At 41.6% G+C, this 16,474-nt stretch overlaps 1 long non-coding RNA gene across 2 annotated transcripts; it reads left to right on the top strand.

Moving 5' to 3' along the window:
- Positions 1 to 5,139: 5,139 nt before the first annotated feature.
- Positions 5,140 to 9,418, top strand: LOC146592045 (uncharacterized). 2 transcript variants are annotated; one of them, XR_014896702.1, is made up of 3 exons: positions 5,140 to 5,226; positions 5,794 to 5,869; positions 6,971 to 9,418. It is a non-coding gene; the product is annotated as an uncharacterized LOC146592045 (long non-coding RNA). The 2 variants fall into 2 exon arrangements; XR_014896701.1 differs by lacking the exon at positions 5,140 to 5,226 and having other exon boundaries at positions 5,459 to 5,869.
- The last annotated feature ends 7,056 nt before the right edge of the window (positions 9,419 to 16,474 follow it).

Here is a 16,474-nt window from a genome sequence, read left to right as displayed (position 1 = left end):
ACCCATAAAAAAAGGATGTGTAAAAGTTGTCAAAACAAGGTAGTATCAGTTTAAAAAAAAAAACAACAACAACAAAAAAAACCACTGCCAAGTTGCTATCTTCTCATCTCTTTAACCTCTAAGTTGCACACACGACTCATCTGACATAAGATCAATCCAAAGCTCTGTTAGACAAAGTTGACCCAGCATTTTATTCAGGAACAAGTACAGTGCTGACAATTCTGAGTGACAGTTCTGTAATAGCAACCATGCTTCTTAAATTTATTTTTGACTTTAGAATACATGATGAATGATTTCTTACAGCTAATTTTAAAGGTCAAACTATTGAAACACAGGCTATTTTACATGTAAATTCTCCATACAGTGCTCTGAGAAACTGAAATGACATTTTTAAAAGAGGCTAAAAAGAATTTATAGTGTACAAATTCAGAGTTACGAATCAAGTACAGTAACACTTAAGTCATCACTTAAAGTGGCTAAAGGGGCTGCTAGGATTTTTTGAACCATGAAAATCTCCATTCTGTGACTTGCATCTGCAAAATTACAGCAAAAGCATAAACACCCCTGTCTGGAAGAGATTTCAGAATACCAGAGCTTATTTTTCTCCAAAAATGTAGTTTGCATCACTACTTGCCTCAGAGGTGGACATTCCTTTGACAGCATTCAAATCAGATCCTGAACAAAAAGTGTTTCCTGCACCACAGATGATAAGGCCTTTACCGCTCTTCCAGCTTTCCAATTCAGTTACCCTTTCCTGGAGTTCTAGCATCATAGTGCCTGTCATAAAGGGGAGAAGCAAAATTTTTAAGAGGATGTGATTATCAGCATTGTATTTTACAATACATTTTCACTACCAAAAACAAGTTATCACTGATAAGTGATGAGCTTAAAAATACAAGACAGCACAAGAACTGGCATACATTTTTATCCTCAAAGATGCACTTCCTGGAATTCTGAAAAGTATTCTACAAAGTTTGTGCTATCCACAAAAAGCAAGCATGCAAGGAATCCAGCATAAACTCTAGCTGCTTTACTTTTGTTTGCAATTGCATGCATTCATGCCACATGAACGTATATGTGCCCATTCATGGATAGGTCTATCCATCTTACGACAACCTTTATGTTATCTTCATTTCACCCTGCCCAAAGGGCTGGCAAAGCACAGAAAACAGTCATGTACCAGTTGGATTCAAAGTACAACCAGTCAGCTTTAATAAAGATTCCTAAAAAAAAAAAAAAAAGCTGAAAAACAAACCCTGTTGGAGGCCTAAGACAAAAGTACCCATTCAAAAAAAAAAAAAAAAAAAACAAAACTAGAATACTGTTTAGAAGATCTTTGGTAAGCAAGACTTGATTGAGACTTCCCCACTCACACTTCAAGATGAAAGCATCAGATATTGCTTTCATGTCAAAACATATTTAGCAGATTCAAGAGGCTAACCTTAGCTACAGATGTTTCATCCGCTCATATTATCAATTTAGTGTTTAATACAGACAGAAATTAGGGGAAAAAAATCCTTAGGTTCTCTGCCTTTCACTTGAGGCTATCAGTACAAAGATGTATTCAGGTACTTTCTTGCAGAAGAGGCAACAGAGGTCATACAATATTAGCATATTTAGACATTACACTTTTGAACCAAAGTCTGATCACTAACTACAAAAAGTAAGCCTTGGAGTAAAGTATCTGAAATAGATATTACAAGTTAACTACTGTCAAGTTACCTTATGTTGAGGAGTCTAAACAATTCAGATAATCAGATACACTGCTTTGTACCACAATACCTTCAGAACAAGTCTTCCAACACTTCACTAGAAAGTCAGCCAGTAACACTGTCCTGCCCATCTTTCACCAGGATAGTTACTTTGCCTAAAAGAGACTGAAAGTCACATGCAAAAGTTCCTGCCAAGGAGCTTTAAGAATTTTGTGTTAATACAGTACGGTCTCTAAAGTTACAGTTAATACAGTTTGTCACACAGCAAGTTAAGAGGCTCAGAACTTGCAACGCATGTTGTGAGTGCTGAACGAGTCCTGATTGTCTGCATAGTTTCTCAAAGTTTTATCAGGCCAAATGAAGTATGATCATCAAGATAAGCAAGGTCAGTCTAGATTTTCCTGCCAGCGCATTCAATCTACCAAAGTCACAGAACAAGTTTTACTGTAACCAACTGCACAGTCACCACAACCCATGTGTTACCAGCTTTAACTTTGAATTAACATGAGTGATTTTGATTACTGCTGTATTTGCACAACTGTCTAGATATCAGACAATATTTTGCAAAAACATCTTTATCTATGAATTTCAGACAGCACACAGACTTAAGCTGACAATGCTGAAGCTTGCAATAGCTGCCTCTTCTGTCTCACTCTTGCTGCTTCCCTCTTCATACCTCAGAATATCCTCAGATTAGTTTAGAACACCACCAGTTTAACTAACTTTTTCCTCTTTTCACCAGTATTTACTTTCTGAAGTATTCTGAAGAGTCTGATATGAGCTTTTGGTAATGCTAAGTCATGAACGACCAATATCTATTTACAAAAAAACCTTACGTCTGAAGGGCAACTAAGTTTCAGGCCCAAGATTTGATAAACTATTTACCAAAACATCATGTAGCCATAATACAATGCCAGTGTACATAGGAAACTATACATTAACCAAGCAAGACAGCCTGTTTATTACTTAGGCAAGGAAAAAAAAAAAAAAAAGCTTATTTACTGAGGATGTAACAACACTGGATTTGAAGATTTGAAGAACTAGCTGACTTTTAGATTAAGTCTTCACTTGAGTTAAACCTTTGCTTTTAGAATCTATTTAACACTGTCCTTTCATTTGGCTTTAAAAAAAAAAAAAAATTCTCCCTGGTACTCTGAAAAGCAGCCACACAGACCAACAGGAACATTCCCAAGCATATCGGTTTACACTTAATTCTAGTTACCTGAACTAACAGCCAAGCAAATAGGATATTTCTTTAGAACAATCAGAGTAACTGTACATTTAATGTTATTCCACATACAATAGCTGAATTTAGAGAGACTCAAAGCCTTGCCTGAACATCTAAGTAGTTTTATTTTCAACAGCACTAGCCATCACACAACTGACAGTCAGATGATATCTACAGCTGTCAGCACCTTTTAATTAAAAAAGTGAAAGCAAATTATTAACATTCGGTTCCTGGAGTTGTCAGTTACTTGAAATTCACATTATAACCTAGCTCACTGAACACTAGTGAGTTTTATCTTTTGTGCTGTTTTAAAGCTTTACAGTAGCAGTTTTGTCAGGAGCAAAATCACAACTGATAAAGCAACTTCAGTGTCTGAACTTAGAATCAAGAACACCCTTTTACYCTTTCAGGTAATTTTCTAGTCTATGCCTTTCCTATATTCTCAGCACAAAGATCCTGTTTTCCTAAAACCCCTCCTTGATTTCCTTCCATCGACCTCAGCATACCAGCCCAGCCTCTTTCCATTCACCACTTGCATACTTTGGGGGATGGGAGGACCACAGATGTCTGGAATATACAGAGTGTCAGAACAATGGCTGTTCCATGAGAAAGAAATCAAGAAGTAGCTGATTGCAAAGATTAACATTGCTATCCATAGTCACAAACTGGTGATACTGCCTTCACAGCCTGTATTTTCTTCCCCAAACTCTACTGAAAACACCTCTTCCCAGAAATAATAGATTCAGAGGGAGACTGCAGGAGGTCTTACATCAAGTTTTAGTTAGATAAGAGTTTAAGATTTTGCTGGATTTTAAGAAATCAACCTGTCCCAGGAGAAACCCATCATGCACAAAAGACACCTCAGCTAAGGTGAGGAGGAAAAACACACTGAAACTCCCTGCTCCAGAGTCAGAAATAAGTTTCCAGTAACAGCAAGTTGCTTCACACAGCTCAGAAATGCTTTGGTTTAGGAGGCTGGAGGGTCTCCCTTCCTTCTCCTACTCGGTCAGCTACGGGTATGCACTTCCCTCTGCAACAAGGGAGCCCCTACACCACGTTAAATCATTCTCTACAAGTCTCTGGCAATGCGGGTGTTAAAAACTTAATTTGATTGCTCCCAGCTTCAGGGAGCTTCATTTCGAAGACATCCAGAAGGAGCACTGCCTCTCCAGCCAACATGCACGCAACTACGACAGAAAACCCACAAGACAACAGATTAGTTATCTACCTCTCACTGCAGTGACGGTGATTAGTTAATTATACTAGGTACASATAAATCCGTCCCTCTTCTACTGTGGTTCAGAGCTCGCTGGGAATTCAGTACCTCCCCCACCCCCCCAAAAAAAAAAGAAAAAAAAAGTGGAAAAAAAATCGGTACGAACCTACTCCGACCTCGGCCGCAAACGCAGCGGGGAGCAGAGGCACATCGAGACCCGGACCGCAGAGTCTCGCCTCCTCCTACAGACCCGTGCAACTGCCCCCTCGCCCAGGACGAGCTTCCCAAGAGACACCTCGGGAGCCGCAGCTGCCGCCTCCTGCGAGCACGCAGCTGTCCGGACCTCCCCAAACAAGAGCCCTTCTCCTCCTTTCCTGCCTCCCCCCCACCTCCCTCCCACCCAGGCAGCGCCCCCCGCCCCGCACCCTTCCCGCCTCAGCGCCGGGCACACCCTGGACCCCCAACGGCCGCCGCACGCGGCGCCCACCGAGGGGGAGGTCGCCCCGGGCTCGCCCTAAGGTCCCGCCGCGGAAAGTGGCACTAACGTCGCARGCGGGCGAGAGCGCAGGGTCCCCCCGGGCTCCGGCTGCTGCTGCTGCCGCCCGGGCGATCCCGGTCCGGTCCGTCTTCCCTCTTTTTTTTTTTGTTTTGTTTTTCCTCCGCCTCCCCCCCTTCTCTTCGCTCGGCTCTTTGCTGGCGGCGGCGCCCCCGCCGCTGCCTCCCGGGTGGCGACTGTGCGGGGCGGCGGCGGTGTTAGTCCCCCTTCGCCCCGGGCGCCGCGGCTGCTGCTGCTCCCACCGCCGCACCGAGCGAGAGGCTTAAAATGGCGGCGCTCACAAGGAGGTTCTTATAGCGAGCGCCGGGCTCGGCTGTATCCTGCCGCCGCGGCCGGGCCCAGCGCGCAGCATTCCACAGGCTCCCGACGCACAGGGCAGGGGGAGGAGAAATAGTGCCCGGCTCCCAGGGCGGAGGGAGACAGAGAGCAGCAGCGGCGAGAAGCGGCTCCGTGCGGGGGGAGGCCGCSGCGGCGGCGGCGGCGCGGCGGGGGGAGGCAGGGCGGCGGCAGCGAGGTCGGAGCTGGGGGTCGGGCGGGGAGGCAGCGGACCCCGGCGGTGGGGGAGCGGGGTGCGAGCTCGAGGTGGCGGGTGAAGTTGGCAAAATAAGCTGAATTTACTGGGGGGCGAGGCATGCGCGGGGAGTGTGATCGCCCGCTTTCGCTTGGCCTTTGGGTTTTTTTTATTTATGAAATAATTTAATTACATTTTTTGGGGGGGAGGGGAGGGGATAGACGCGGCACTAACTCTACCGAAACTCGTGTTTTCCCCGCGCCGAGTGCGGGAGGCTCGCGGGCCGCGTTAACGTGCGCAAGCGGCCTGCCGCGCGGCCGCGGAGCTGCTGCCGGCCCCGGGCCGTTGGGAGCCGTTGGGGCCGTTGGGGCGAGCTCGGGGAAGGTGGCGGCGGCGGCGGCGCCCGCTCACGTCGGCGGAAACGCGCTCTGCTCTGCCCTTATAAATATTTGTCAGGAAGCAGTTGCCAAAGAAAGTATGTTGTTATGCAATTTATTTATTTTTTATGGAAGAAACAGGCTTTCCTCCAACCTGCCCCCCCCATCCTCTGCCTGCCTCTTGTCTTTTTAGTGAGTCGTAAAAAACAGGAAAATATTATGAATTGCACAAAGGCTTTTTTTTTCACGGCGTGTGGAGCCTTGTAAAGGCACGTATGTGGTTGCCTCTTCCTTGGCATGCACGGGCTTGCACAGCAAAATGTTTTACAGACTTTTTGCATGTGCCGTCTTGCACTGGCAAAGCGTGTTTAACATACCACAAAAAGCACACCTCTGTGTGAAACAAGGACCTCATATACCAGTGTGTTTAAATAAAACATCCATTGCTAGTGAAAGATGGATTTTTTTTTTTTTTTTTTTTTTTTTTTTTACAGTATAGATCAGCTTTGGCAGTAGCGGATGTTGGGGGTTTAATACTTGGTCTCATGCTGGAGGGCTTCATGCAGCAGCTAGGGGTTGGGGAAGGAGATGCTGCTCTGGGGAGATGCATGGTTCACAGAGAGGCCACCTGTATACCTGGTTTTCCACAGATAATGCCATTTTAAACAGACTCTGAATTTCTACTCAGAAAGTTGCACTTTTTTTCTTATTTGTTGATTTATTTAGTAATGTGTAGTCTTAGACTAGAGGACTTCTTTGAAAGTGCTACTTGATTTTCACATCAAYTGCTTTATTACACTAGCACTTTTTGAACATGAGACTTTTCCYTGCTCAAATAAAATAAAATAAAGTTGTAGAGCTTGCTGCGCACAAAGCACTCTAAAACGCTCCCTGATACAGCAGTGGACTGGGGCACATGCTCTCCCCTGCCTGGCATGGGGTACCCATATGAAGCTGCAAACCACTGGGGCCAGTGCAGGGGTGCTGAGGCTKGAGGACCTGTCACTAGTGAAGGGCTACTGGGAACGCAGCGTGCTTATTTAAAAAACACACACGCACAAAACAACCCCACACAACCCATTGACCCTCAATTCCCCCCACAAAAAAAAAAAAAAAAAAAAAAAAAAAAAAAAAAAAAGAAAAAAAAGAAAAAAAGAAAAAAAAAGGAAAGAAAACCACCCAAATCCCACGATAACTCCTCACTCTTCTTTGCCTTTGCAGCACATGTAGCATGTAGCAGTCACCCACCTGCGAGCCTCGCAGTACACTGGGCAACCACAAGCCCTCACTAGGACGAAGTACTCCTAGAATAACCCTGAAGTTAGAGGGTCAAGAATTAAAGCTTTCCGTGTCATGCTGTTTTCTGTTAGGATGGTTGCCCGCTTTGGATATGCTGGCTGAAAGGAGAGCAAGAAGGAGGAGAACCAGCAGCAAGAGTAGGCAAAGCAAATGCTGCTGGATCAGGGCCTGCAGGCTGCAAATGCTGATCAGCTTCCAGGGGAATTGCAGGGTGTGTTTGCATGGTGCAGAAGTGTGCTGCTGTGAGCAGCAGGACCTTGCCATCCTTGACACGAAAACTTTGATTCTGCTTACATGAGTCCGAGAAAGCATTCTTGGAGATTGGTTTGGTGCATGAAAAAAAAAGAAAAAGAAAAAAGATGCGTGGAGGAGAAGAGCTACATTCTTTGTGCATCTCCCTTTCCCAGCTGCTTTCCTGTATGACCTTGGGAAAATCATATCTGCCTTGATTTCACCCTCTGTAAAATGGGGATAATAATAATGACAGATCCCTCCTTTTAGATTGCTGGATCAAAGATGCTATATAAGTTCAAAGTGCTGTTTCTATAGGGTATTATTGCCAAATTCACTATCAGCAATTCCATTGGGTACTTGATAACAACAGTAGAATCAAACGCCCTTGATGCATTGCATGGTCCCAGATACCTTTCAGAGCCTCTTTGTGTGCCATCCCACCCCCTGAGGTCTGCAAGGATGGGGCTTTTGGAGCCTGGATTTTGCAGAAGCAGGAGGGGTACAGTCCGTGTCTTTGCTTCTGGCCCCTGAAGTATGGACCGCTTTTGTTTTTCACTTGACGAGGACTGCTGGAACTAGCCCATTTAAAAACAGGTTTAAAACACAACTTTATATATGTATATATATATATAAAAATTTGATAAGGCCTTTAGCACATAATGCTAAGTTCTTGTTGATTTTGAGTTGTTTTGCATGGTTTGTTGTAATTTTAATCTGTATTGTTTTATTGCAAAGTKGTTAGAATGCTTTCAGATCTAGGCATGATGCTAACAGAAATTGGTTCATTTTACCTTTGCAATTTTTAGCTCTTAGGTACCTAACCATTTTCTAAAATACCACCTTTTTAAGAGACTACCCCAGGAAAGCTAACACCTTAATATCTGGAACTGTTGCAGCTGTGATTAACTTATGAAATGTATTTTAGAAACATTTTGTAACTGAAAGAACAGTATTATGTTTCTAAATTTTCTAAAAKACAATGTGATATGATCCAATGTGAAAATGAGAAGAGTAAATGTTATATTGGATATTACAGTGCAGGGCTTCCAGGAATGAATTCACAAAAATCCAGTTATTTTTCTTCTGCTGCTTTTCTTTCTTTCCCCCCSAAGAAGCATCCACTCTGTAGATGCAGCTTCAAAAGTTTCTTTGGAGCTCTTTTATACATTAATAGGTTTGTTTTGGTGACTATTTGCTAGATGACTATGCCACAGACATATTTTTTTCAAAAGGTCAAGCAGTATTTTAACGTGTCCATTGTGTATCACTGCAGTAAGAAATCCTCAGGGCAAAGGAAAGCTTCATGGTTAAATTTTAAAGGATAATGATTTAAATCTTTTTGTTAGCCTCTTTTTTACATCCTTAGCACTGCTTTTGGAGTCAGCTTTTAACACCGTAGAAAGCAGGAAGAACTGCTTAATTAAAAATAACAAACAGCTAAAGGTAAACTTAGCTGGTCGCCTTTCCTTCTGAAATTCTGGCATTTAGCTGTGTTTTTAAGGAACGTAGTAACAAATGAATAGGAATGGCACTAATATAAGGACGAAGCACAATTACCAATTACGGAAACATCTAAGGCTCTGGGCCTGAATCTTTGATTTCCCATATGGATCTTAAAAACATATGCATAATTGGCTTCTAACTGTGCATAATCTAGGAACATATTCAAGAATCAATTACAGATATTTTTTAAGACACTGACTAAATATATATTCACTTGTCAGCAACAAAACACATCATTCTGATCCTCTCAAGAAAAATCTTCCAGCAAAGAAAAGTTGTAATGTATTTAGTAAGTCATATATTTTTACTTTTAAACAGGAGTGAAGGGGAAAATAGAGGAGATGCTTGCAGTATTTAAGCATTCTTTGTGCTACAAAACTAATCAATTTAACTTCTGCCGCATACTTGGGAACTACGGTTTATTAATGCAAGTCAGAAACTTTGCTATGTTAAAGCAAATAACAAACAGCTATGCCACTCAGGCTCAATTTTAATAAAAAACGTGTTCATTATGGACAAAGGAAAGAGTTTACCAGACTTAAAATCCTGGTGAGATTTGACTTTTCTCAAAAAACTATGGAATAAAATTGTGCCAGTGTGTAGCTTTAGGTCATTTTGAATAGAAGGGAGACAGTAACAATTATTAATAAATTAGTATAGAAGATACTGATCAAAACATCTTGTTAACTGGTTGGAATGAGATAAATTAGAGTACTCTGTAAACATTGTTGCAAACACCAGAAATAAAATTGTACTTGGCCAACAATTTGATTAAAAACAAAGTTATTCTTTTTCTTTATGTTTCTATTTTGAATATATGCAATATACCTTAGTGTTTCTCTCTTTAATTAAGTACATGTGAATGCCTGAATTCACTGTATTGCAGTTTATATATCAGGTATGTTTCAGAAACTGAAAAAAGTTTCCAGCTGATTTAGCAGCTGAGGCATTACTCATCAGAATATCTGATTACTGGCATATTAAGCAGCAGACACAGTGGAACAGAATAAACATGAAGCACTGCATCTCCCAAATACATATATTTTAATTACTGCTAACCAAATGAATAAATATCAGGATGACTTTATATTTAAAATCTATTGCATGATGAAGATAAACAGAAATCCACAGTATTGTTCCTTTTTAAAATGTTGTCATTATCAAGTATTCCACAGYACCTAAATTTTCATTTGAAATCTCTCTGTGTGCCTGTCTCTTAATGGTTATGGGTCTTGTATTCCTAATTTAAAGCAATTGCGATCAKTGTGTTCAGCCACTCTTGCAGAAAAACTAGCCACAAACAAATGAAAACAATAACAGTCGCAAAGGTGTGACACCTATCTTCTTCTTCCCTACCCAAACTCCATCCACATGAAACCACTGATTTCTGAAAGTTGTAACCCTTTAATTGTCAATACTCTAAACATACTAGGTATATACAGAAAGCTGTCTTTAAAAGGTAGTTGATGTATAAATTTTGTCTTTTTCTTTCAATAGCTTTAGGCCAGATTTTCTTGTTCAGAGCAATTGATTCTAATACATAATCTTAAAACATAAGATAATAAATTATTACGATGAGATTTTTCTGTTCAGACCAGTCTTTCCTAATTACTGTACAATCTGAAAATTTCAAAACATGAGGGTATGAGTTTCATTTGAACAAATCTCCAGTTAGGTTGTGTATGAACTAGGGCTTCAGATTTGCCTTACACATCARCAAATTTTCCTTTTCCTTTCTATCTGCAAACACTAAGCACCTCTGTAAACACCTCTTGTTATCCGGACAGTTGGTTGCCGTTACGCAGTCTGGTAATCTTCAGAATCCTCTGGTCAGAATGAATGGCTTTTAACCAAAAAACTTTCGTTCAGGTCTGCAGAACGGAAATGGTAGTTGTAGCGTTTCTGCAGTTACGGCAAGGAAACACTGTCTTTCTTAGCTCTCGGCTCTTGATTTCTCACCCACGTGAAATACGGGTAACGCCATGGTCTAGGCGTATTTACGGGCACCATTGACGRAAGGCTAGGAGCAATGGAGACAACAGCTGGAAACGCCCAACGACACAGCGCGATTACAGTACGTTTTCCTTGCATTGTTCTTTCAATTCAGAGTAAATTTCATTCCAGCTCTTAGAAATCATCATTCTTTCCCCCTTTTTATTTCAAAATGGTTGCATATTTTTCATTCACGAAAAGGTTAAAGGCGTTTCCCCATCGCAGGAGGGATTATCTTGCCAGAGGATTCTGGGACTGCAGATGTATACTGCGGCAAAATCCTAAATTCATCGGCAAAAAAAAAATCATTTCCAGACCCCAGCTGCTAAAAATAATAGAATTATAGTAAATCATTGATAAGATTAAAACATAAAGCCATTTTTACATTCCAAAGTGCTCTAAAACATGAGTCTTTTCTCTTAATTCATTTCTTAAATAATGCAAATTTTAAAGTAGCTTTTCTATCCCAAGCACGCAGCGCCATGAAATCGATAATTTTTGATCTTTTGGTTAGTAGGCAACATGGTGAGCTATTGCAGTGACTGCAGGCAGCAGACATGTTCTTGTCAGCTAAAAATTTTCATATTGTTTTTGAGTCCATTGAGATTTGTGGATGGGATACAGCCAGTTATAGCTTCAGCTTGCACTTTGCTGTGGGGATGTAAACCAGCACCGTTTTAGATGCATGTAAAGATATAGATATATGTTTTAAAAACAAGAAGCATTACTGGATTTTAAACAAAAAATTATGTAAAAAGAATGGCTGGTGTGATTATAATCGCATCATGCAGGGTCCACGGTTTCCATTTAGTGAAATTTCGCAGAGGGCAACTTCTTAAGAACATCCCTGCTGTGCAGAGTGAAAAGCATGAACAAACCAAAGACAGAATTCATCTGTGTTTATATTTTACAGACAATGAAAAACCTACTCTTTGTATGCCTTTTTTTCCACCTTATTATTTCACGAAAACTGCAGCATTTTCCCCACCCCCACCCGAACACTCACCACCCCAGCACTGCGGTTTTCGGTGTTTTCTTTCTTTCTTTCTTTCTTTCTTTCTTTTTTCCACCTCTTCTTCTTCTTTTTTGCTTTCACAAATTCTGCACGCGCCATCTTTGTCTATTGTTGTTCTTTTCTAATTTCACTTGCCCATTCTCTTTCAAATCAGCTAATAAACAGAAGGCTAAATGCCTGATCAATGCTTATGTGTTACATTCCCCCCATCTTTTTCTTTCTGAGAAATTAAATAAAAAAAAACACCCCATGCCCCAAAATTTCTGTATTACCATAACCTGTTGTATACAGTGGTGATAAAAAACATTATTAACATAATAGCAACAGCTGCAGTCTAAATAGAAGCTATGAGATAATAAATGTGCTACAACAAATTAATTTGCTGCAGGTGCTTGTGCTCTGAACTGCGTAACCCAAGCCATTTCAAGTCTGAATACAATTATTATTCCCCCCACATGCTAAAACAAAGTGCAGAGTGAAATGTCCTATTATTATAAATATCTTGTCCTGTCCCCTGAACATTTTAACCATCAGCAAAGAGTRGAAGAAAGGATTTTAAAACCCTTGTAAAAATCTGTGGCATTTAAAAATATTTAAAGAGGCTTCAAGTCAAGTCCAGACTTGAAGACATAATGTCTGCCTATACATTAATTTGCACCTATTGTCTCTTAACCAGAGGGCTATAGGTAAAGATGCAGTATAGTATTATATATGTGCAAATGGCAAGGCAGGAGCTGTAAACATCTCAGTAATAACAAATGCGTATTTGTATATGTTGGCACTTCCGTTTATTTCATAGCAGAGAAAAAAAATCTGTTTGCAATTTGGTTTATATGATGTGCAGTGAGCTAAGCAGAGACTTTTGCTGTCTTCTCTGATAAATTTAGTGTTTACGAAAGCCAGTTACTAGTTGTCTTATAGGCATATGCCAATAGCATGTTGCAGCATTCTTAAGACTATGAGGACAGGAAGTTAAATGAAGCCAAGTGATTGATTTTTATTTGGGCAACACAATGCAAAAATTAACTGTGTGCTTATTTTTTTCTTTATCTTTTTTAGTGCTCACCTAATTGTCTGAAATCTGGTGAAAGGGCAAAATTAAAGGCTAAATTGTGCTGACTTCACTAACTTCTTCATAGCCATAGTATATATTATCCTTTTTTTTTTTTTTTTGCAAATGTAATTAAAGAACTTGTGTGTTTAAAAGATTGATTATTCTCACAGAGTAACCTTGAAATGTTCTTTCTGTCATCTTAAAAAAAAAGTATCATGTGTATCCTAAGAGAACTAATCAAACTAATTCCTTGCACAGGACAAATTTCCTCTGTGTTTTGGCACAGCTTTGTAGTGATCAGAGAATCTAGAAGAAACATTAGTGCTGAAGCTCTGCTTGCACAGTAGTATCTGGGAGGGTGGTGCAGAAAGAGAGATGTATTTAAACTGTACTGATTGTGCAACYCTCATTCATGGTGATGAGCACTTGCTCGCATGAGTTGTCCCAGAGAGGTCAATTGGATTACTCAGAGCAAGTGTGAAGTTGCACAACCGGGCCTTAAGCTAGAATTTGCATGCTCAAGTCACTTTAGCTTAATAAGAAAACATATAATCAATTAAGCAAAGATATATATACTGTGCTAGTGAAAATTGTTTTGTTTGTAATGCAGCTTTTGTATCAAACTCTATTTCTGCTGCTGCTTCTTCAAGTCTGCTCCAAAGATCTGATTTTAAAGTTGTTAGCTGGGCTAAGTTTCCCACAATGTCCATAGGATTTTTCAGAGTAACAACTGGGACATGAATTCCTAGATTTGAGGCATTCATCTCCATAATAGTTCATGGTAATGTGTCTCCTGGGCATCATCCAAGTGAGTAAGTAGTATAGCATTTCTACATACAAAGCAGAGGGAGAAAATGGGCTTTCCCAAACTTCTGTGCATGTATTTTCACAAACTAGTGTTTTCTTTCTCCTGAAGTAAAGCCTGTGCTAAAAATGAGTGTGCTTAGGCTCCATCCTCTAGACACTATCTAAAGAAGTCTGTTGTGAAAGTAATTCAGTATCATGGTTATAAGAGGTAAAGTACTGTTCATATTCTCAAAGGGTCGCCATGTTTTGCTGTCAGGTGATTTCAGTAAGGGGCATTTGATCAAAAACTAATGGTGCAATCTGGCTAAAGGAATAAAAGGTAAATACCAGTATTCAGGAATAAGCCTAGAGGAGAACTGATTGACTGGATCAACTTTTCATAGCTTGTTCATCCAGCTAAATGATACCTGTTGCTGAAGCATCTGACCACCTGAAAAGAGATAGCTGTAGCTGGACTGTGGACCAGGTTTTCAGGTAATTAGGCAACTGTTGAAATATTTCATACAACCCCTTGATCCTTTTAACAGGTGCTTTTGGAAATATTACTTGGTGTGTGCCAAACAAAATAGCTTGCTTGGCGTTCTGCAGGAAATTGGGGAAAAAAAATCCCACAGTTGATCAAAGTCCCTTGATACCTAGGCCTGAATGGTGAGCAGCACAGTTTCCTTCTGCGCTARCCCTGCACAAGAGAAATTCATGTAATTGTCAAGGGTGACTCCAGACCAGTCATTAYGTTGTGGGAGATGTGCAGCTGCATTAAGACAACATATGCAAATTCTTTTGTAAGTATTACACTTCCTGATTAATTTCATGGGAGGAAAAAAGTCGATACACCAAGCTGTTTATTTTTCCATGACAAAACACTATTCTCCCACCAAAACCAAAAAGAAAGAAGGGGAGATCTGCTAGCTGTCTCTGGAGAAAAGCAGATAGTGTAAAACATGTGCAGTGCAAATGATGTGACTAGCTACTTTTTACTGCTGTGTGTATGACTGCAGCAAAGCAGAAGCTATTTTTTATACAAGCTCGTGTGACCCAAGATTAAGTTTTATTATGAATGTTGACTGTGGGTCTGATTCTGGCAGGTGCTGTGTACCTGGTACAGAAAACATATGGTGAGAGCTAAGAAAGGCCTGTGGGACTACCCACATAACAAAGCTTTAGCTTTATTAGGTAATTTTAGCTTAGGTAATATCTGCCCTTCTGCAGGATTGTAAATGTCTTGAGTTTTTCCTCATCAGAGTTTCTGTAAACAGTGCTTGCACAGGTTACATATCTGCAAGTGTACTCCTTAGCATCAGAAATGTGAATATTAATGCATTGTAGAGCACTTTCCTGGGCTGTGCTCATCCAGAGTCTCACCTGTTCATTTGTGTGGGTTTTGCAATAATGTTTTGTTWTTGTTTTGTGTCAATATTTGCTACTGCGCTGGCTCTGCCTTTTCCTTCCACCCACCTTTCTCCTCACACACGCTGCCAGAGAAATGTGATTTGACTGAAACCATTCCAAGAGATACTGCCATTTACTGCAGCATTGCTGGATGTAAGTTTTCAGGCAGTATCCTTGGGGCTGGAGGGGAAACAGCRTGTATAGCCTTGTACACGTACCCCCACAGTGGTCTTCCGAGCCCTCCCCCAGCTGGCCTGATGGCCAGCCGCTTTGCAGTCTAGAGATGGCTCTGCTGCGTCCCGGGGAGCGGGTGCTGAGCCCCACAGCTTCTCCATCGAGCCTCAACTCAGCAAAGAGTTTCTGTTAAGCACGGCTGGAGGTTTTTGGGCTGGGGCATGGGTTCCCTATTTCTAAGCTCTTCTTTCACCCTCTGTAGCGTTACCAGACAAGTTGGTCTCTCTCTCCTTGCATGGGATTGCCTCCAGCGCAGTGAGGGACAGTTGCAAAGTGTCATTGGATGAAGGGGGTCATCCCGAGGACCAAGGCTTCTAGAAACAGAAGGGGAGAAGAGTCTTTGCCAACAGATTATTCATACCTGTGCAGGGGGCTGTTGCATGTGCAATATTACAGGGCAGAGGCCCAGCTACTGCTGTTTCTCTGAAGCCCTGGCTGAGAAGGCTGAGCCGGCAGCTATTTCCTTCTAATAATACAGCCTTTACCCTCCCAGCATTGCTGCATTTGCCATTGCCTTTCCCAACCATCTGGTTCCTGCTCCCATTTCTAGGCCACACAACTCCTCAAATTATTCTTTTTTTTTTTGGAGCAAATTAACACCACTGCCCAATGGTGCCATTCTCCAGCATAAGTGATGTGGCAAAGCCTCCTAGTTCGAGTCTGATGTGGTGCGTGGGGCGAAGGACCTTGAATGCGCCCGAGCCCCTGCTGCGGAAGGACACAGGAGCGGATTCAGAGGTTTGCTGGGGGAGGGATCTGCAGTGGGAATGGGGGGAAAAAAAACAGCCGGAGAAGGGGGATGTCAGCTGCCAGCTCTGTCTCCTTTGAAGATCTCCGCAACCGGAGAGAGGATCAGGTTGCCAGCAGACTCTCTCTTCCTGAAACATCATGTCCCTAAAAAAAGGCAAGTGGAGCACAAATTGCCTTTTCCATTCGCCCCCTCGCCCTGATTCTCCCCTCCTACCACYGCCACCTCAGAGGGTCCTGTAGCAGGGCAGTGGTCCCTCCATGGCTCTGTCATAGCTGCACCAAGGGGCACATGCCCCTCGCTGTGTAACTTGCTGACCTTTTGCATTCAAACTTTGCGTTTGGGATACAACGTATTTTTTATGGTCCTGGAAATAGCCAGCACCTGGGGTTTTATTTGCTTTCAAACCTATTTGCTTCTAACATATTGTCAGCTCTGGATAACAAATTTCATCCTAGTATTTTTCTTTGTAAACTCTTCAGATCCATTATTCAGTGAGCGACTGTACAAATTACAGGGTCGCAGATAGGAGAAGGGGAGAGTGGAGGGAGAGTGCTTTTCTAAACAGCTTGAAATGGGTGAGAAGGAGCAAAAATATG

Source organism: Rhea americana, unplaced genomic scaffold, assembly GCF_003343005.1.
Source record: "Rhea americana isolate MKP2758 unplaced genomic scaffold, rheAme1 scaffold_35, whole genome shotgun sequence".
Lineage (NCBI taxonomy): Eukaryota > Metazoa > Chordata > Aves > Rheiformes > Rheidae > Rhea > Rhea americana.
This window is presented reverse-complemented; position numbering and strand designations above follow the sequence as displayed.